Genomic DNA, 5,864 nt, shown 5'->3' on the forward strand with positions numbered 1-5,864 from the left:
ATGGAATCTACAATGTCATTTGCAAACTTTCAATCTTTAACAATGGCTGGATGTTGAAGAGCAAAGCTGACCACAATGGAGTCCCCTTCAAAAATGAAATGTTGAAGCTGTAGAGAGGATGCTAAAGTTGAAGCAAGGCGTGCTGCAAGAACCTCTCCATAGTTTGGATCACATGGAGGATTAATTTGTGAGACAACCTTGATGTTGCACCCATTGGAGTCTCGGCAAACAACAGATTGGGCTGAGAAGTTATCCCCGATAGCTATGTCATAATTAATTTTAAAGGATCCAGTAGGCGGAGGAGACCATTTCTCTTTAACTGGCTGAGACCCGGCCTTCCAAGCTGAAAAATGCTCCAGAGCTGTCTTTTTTATAGAGTTTGCTAATCCCATGATATCAGGGATAATACCATCGTGATGGGCTTTATTCTTGCTAAACCAAAGAAGATCACAAAGAACAGTATAAAAAATCTGGAAAATGTGTCAGCAGGGGGAATACCAAAAGAGAAATGAGGGGAGAGGATGCCCTTGATCCAACTAGATAAAGAGAGGTTGGACCAATTTTGAGAAACAAGAGGCCAAAAGGATGACCTCCACGCAACCCTAGCAAAAATGCAACTAAAGAATAAGTGAGGCAGGGAGTCCACATCTGAATTGCATAGAGGGCAAAGCAAGTCAGAAGCAACAATATTGAGAAAGATGTTTAGACGAGCTTTTGAAGGGACTACATCCCAAGCTATTTTTTGCAAAAGGAGTTTCAGCCTATCATTAAGTTGCAACTTCCATAAGAGTTTTCATGATTTTGGCTCTAAAGGAGAGATGGCCGAAACTATCCTAGAGCCATTGATAAGATTAAAAGCTGATTTGGAAGGGAAAATGCCTTTTGAGGAAGGGGTCCAAAGGAAATCAGAAGAAGTGGAATGGCCAATTTTTATTTTTAGAATTTCTCTAACATTAAAGGTCTCAAAAAGGGAGTTCAGAAGGGGAAGATTCCAAGAGGAATCTAAGGAAAAAAGATCACGGATAGAGTGCATGGAGTGGGAGAGGTGACTGAGATTTTTTGAGGAGGGAATAAAAAAGGGAAGTGAAGGAATCCAAGGAGCATTCCAAAGGGACAAAGGGGATGAAGAGTGGATTTTATGGCATGCTTCTAGGGCAATATGGCTTTGGGATTTAAGAATGCCTTTCCAAAGTCAAGAGGCTGAAGAATGGGAAGAGAGGGAGAGAAAAGAATAAGATTTGAGATACTTACCTCACAATTGGGACACCCACGTGCAGTCAAAATTGATATGCATATCATGTCTTTACTTTATGCATATGTTGTTCTGACCAATTTCTTATGTTGACTTTATGTTACTTGTGGTTTGGTAAAGCTGATAAAGGAGGAATTTGGAAATGATGATGCATTCAACTACAACCAAAAAAAAAAAAGATGTTTCTTTATGAAGTTTAACTTGTGTTTTAAGACCTTTAGTACTGAGATGGCCATGTATATTAAAGTTGCCCTCTTGTTTGTTTGACGTGGATCTGGACAGAGATAAAAGGGGTAAGAAATCTTCTGAATATATGCATTGCTTCTATTCACAGGAACAATTTGAAAGAGACAAAATAAATTTGCAATCATCTTGTTAAGGAATAGATCATTGTTTGGTGTCCTGTTTCAGAACAGAGTTGTTAGACCGAACCAGTGTTCTTATGTATTTGATAACTTTAATCATTCAAGCTAAAGTTCATACTAACCAAAACAATCTTCAGGGCCTAATACCCAAATGATTGTATAATTTCAGTATAAAAACATAAGGCCCACAATTAACCATTAAGGTAATTGTACAATAAAAGTTAAAGGCTCCAACATGGTAAAAATTTAATAAATAGTTTCGAATTAAGGCCTCCAAATTCCAATTAATAATTGTACAATATAGGTTCTTTCCATGTTTGTAAAACGTTTTAAAACTCTAATATGGTAAAAAGTTCATAAATAATATCTAATTAATGCCCTCAATTACGGTAAAGAAAATAATTTTACAATATTAGGGCCTTGAAAAATTTCACACATGAAAATGATAATTTATTGAGTTTAAACATATAGTTATTCTTTTTTTTCTTTTTACATGTCCACACAAGACGGGGGCAGGAAGGGGATTCAAACTAGTGAAGAAAGAACTGTTTTAATTTGGCCCAAAAAGGAAGATCTCACTTCTCTTCTAATTAGTTTTTGGATTCCATTTGAATTTGCCAATCCAATCCTTTTGTTTTTCCTTTATTATTTAATGATCCAGTTGTTGGTTCTGATTTTTCTAATAAATAAATACACATGCATCTATGATGCTGACCTCAAACTTTTTTGTTTCTGAATCTTTTTCCTTTCTTTCTCTCTCTTTCTCAATTTTCGTTTGGACCCACCTCTTTATGTTTTTTTGTGAAACCACCCACAATTTATGAGTCTTTGTTTTTTCCATGACCTCACTGGTTAATTTCCATCTCTGATTCCTCTGCTTTTCTCCCATCAGTTACCTGGTCGAACTGACAATGAAATAAAGAACTACTGGAATGCGAGAATGAAACGACGCCAGAGAGCCGGCTTGCCTCTTTACCCTCACGAAGTGCAGCAAGAAGCGGCAGCGTTTCATCTCCTTCTGCAGCAGCAGCAGCAGCAACATCAACAACAGCACCACCACCAACAAAAGCAGCCTCAATCTTCCCCTGCTTCATTCTCAGCTCTGCTTTCTTCGTCTCATCCGCGTAAGCAGAACCACAATCCCTCGCTTTTCCCCTTCGAGCCGATGAGTTTCTCTTCGAATGCAAACCCTTTTCAGAATTCAGGATTTTACGCCAACCCCAACAACCAATTCAAGTTTTTCAGTGAAAACAACAACAACAACAACAACAATTCTGCCGGATATACTCTGCCTCTATCCCCTGTTTCTCCTTTTGGGTCATCTCCGTCGACTCTGTTGAATCAGAACATTGCAGCCCAATCCCTCTCTGTTCCACTGCTTGAATTCAACTCTGACAGTTTTAGTAGCATTACAATGTCAGTAATTCAATGGTTGTGGGGCCTCCATGCGAGCCATTTGGTGTAGTCCAGGGACTGGAAACAGGGCTTCCTTCAAACCAAACGCCACCGTACTCAACACCTCATGCTTCCTGCACTACACTGCTAATGAGTACGAAATCGAGCCGCCATTGACACACAGCAATAGTGGATTGCTGGATGCTCTCCTGGTGGAGTCTCAAACTCTGTCCGACAAGTCTAAGGGAAAAGAATTATCCGGTGACAAAGGGAAAAGCGTCGTGGTGGATGCATCTACGGAGGAGGAAGACGCAATGCCTGTGGATTCGGTTTTCAAGACTAGTGCTGAGAACCACTGGGATGATTTGAGCTCTTCTCAATCATCAATTGGTGAGTTCTTTGTCTTTTATTTTAGGGGAAACTTCACTTAGGACCCCCAAACTTCCACCCGTTTTGAAATACCCCCCCTGAACTTCAAAGTCTCTCAATTTAGTCCCCTGAACTTTCAATTGCTATCAATTTGGACCCTTGTAACATTAAACTACATCGTTTTGGATGTTTTATACCCATTTTACCCTTCCCCAAAACTACGTCGTTTTGTGTCCTAAAATTACAACACCTACCCAGCCCAAAACGACGTCGTTTTATGCATTAATTTTTTTTATTTTTTATTTTTTAAAAAAGAAAAGCAAAATAAATAAATAAATAAAAAAAAAAAAAAAAAATCGGGAGCCACCCCCTTGGCCAAAATGGGGTGGCCGGACCACCCCATTTTTGGCCAAGGGGGTGGCTGGAGCCACCCCCTGGCCGATCTGGGGGTGGTTCGACCACCCCCATGGCCAAGGGGGTGGTTCGGCCACCCCCGTGGCCCAAAAAAAAAAAAAAAAAAAGGGGATCGGGGTGCTTTGGGGGTGGCCGGACCACCCCCAAGGGGCTGGGGTGGTTTCAGCCACCCCATACCGGCCGTATGGGGTGGCCGAAACCACCCCCAGCCCCTTGGGGGTGGTCCGGCCACCCCCACGATCCCCCCCCCCCCCCCCCCCCGCGTTTTTTTTTTCGGCCTTTTGGGGGTGGCCGGACCACCCCCATGGCCAAGGGGGTGGTCCGGCCACCCCCAGACCAGCCAGGGGTGGCTGAGCGACCCCCTTGGCCAAAAATGGGGTGGTCCGGCCACCCCATTTTGGCCAAGGGGGTGGCTGAAGCCACCCCAGATTTCTTTTTCTTTTTCTTTTTTTTTTTAAAAAAAAAAATTATTATTTTTAATTTATTTTATTTATTATTATTTTTTTAATATTAATGACCAAAACGACGTCGTTTTGGGTTGGGTGGTGATGTAGTTCTGAAGCTCAAAACGGTGTAGTTTTGGAGTAAAAACGACGTAGTTTTGTTTAAGTCCAAAACGGCGTAGTTTTAGTCGAGGGTAAAATGGGTATAAAAAGTTAAAAGGGTCCAAATTGATAGCAATTGAAAGTTCAGGGGACTAAATTGAGAGACTTTGAAGTTCAGGGGGGGTATTTCAAAACGGGTGGAAGTTTGGGGGTCCTAAGTGAAGTTTCCCCTTTATTTTACGGATGAAAAAATGGTGGATTTAATTATTTAAATTAATATTTTAATATTTCTTTTGAGGTCCAACACACGTAAAATAAATAAATAAACCATGAAGTTAAAGTTTAAACTCATTATATTCAAATACAAATGTGAAAATCAATTATAATTATTTTTTGTTTAACATGTTTTGTTGTTTGATATCTTCTATGGTATTACGTTGTGCCTTTTGGTTCATACAGGGATGAAACCAACTGATCAGGATCCACTAGAAGAAATGAATTCAATGGATGATGATTTGTTGAGCCTACTCGACAACTTCCCGTCAGCTATGCCAGCCCCCGAGTGGTACCACGGAGGTCATGACATATCTAATGGGCAATCGTCGGGTGCAGCAAGTAACAATGCGAGACTTAATACTCAACAGAATGCTTCACTAGTTCCGGTCGCAACCACTTCCAATACCTCGGAGCTCGAATGGGACCTAGGCTCTTGCTACTGGAAAAACATGCCCGGCGTATGCTAAGCAGCTTCCTACAGACGTTGGTGTTCCCCTTAAATAGTCTAGGGTTAGTGTGCTAGTGTTGTATGGTTTGAAGAGTAGAAGTAGAGTATCCATATACATATGGGTTTAGGATTAGATTGTAGTCTGCACATGTGGTTGAAAAACTAGAATGTCAATGGTGTTGTATGTAAGTTTAGCTTTAAATTAGGAGTTATGACCCTCTTCTCATGTTGTGGTTCAATGTTTATTTTGGAAGTGGCTTGTGCATGTAGCAAAAAACAACATAAAGAAAACCTTGTGTTATGGTTGTGTGGTATATGTCATCAATGTAGAAATTAGTTTTTACATTAGCCCCAACCATTTAGGGTTACCTCATATGTTCTCTTCTTTTGTGTTTTCATTTGTGAAATTATCAGTTACTTTTCTTGAAATCTAAAGTTCTTAAGAATGGGATTTGAATAAGGTGCTATGTATATTGTATGTGATATGTACAACTTATGTGCGAGCGCATGTGGGTTCTCAGACACACATGTAATTAAGGCCCACTTGCCCTCTCACATGAGCTTCCAATATTGTATGCAATACATATTACAAATAGCTCATGTGAGAGCGCAGATGAGCCTTCGGCTCCACCTGCTCGAACAAGTACTCGAACGCCTGCTCAGTTGCATAGAAATCTGTCCGAACAAGTAAGGCCATATTACCCTATCACACAAATTACTAATATTGCATGTAATATGAACAACTCATCTCACCTGATTCTCATAGAGCGAGTCATATTATATGAGGCCTAAGGTGCTTT

The 5,864-nt window shown here is 40.5% G+C and overlaps 1 pseudogene; it reads left to right on the forward strand.

The window, feature by feature from the left end:
* The first annotated feature begins 818 nt into the window (after positions 1-818).
* On the forward strand, positions 819-5,083 carry LOC132181569 (transcription factor MYB101-like; annotated as a pseudogene).
* Positions 5,084-5,864: the final 781 nt, after the last annotated feature.

The sequence above is a fragment of the Corylus avellana genome, chromosome 5 (genome assembly GCF_965113065.1).
Source record: "Corylus avellana chromosome 5, dhCorAvel1.hap1.2, whole genome shotgun sequence".
Classification (NCBI taxonomy): domain Eukaryota; kingdom Viridiplantae; phylum Streptophyta; class Magnoliopsida; order Fagales; family Betulaceae; genus Corylus; species Corylus avellana.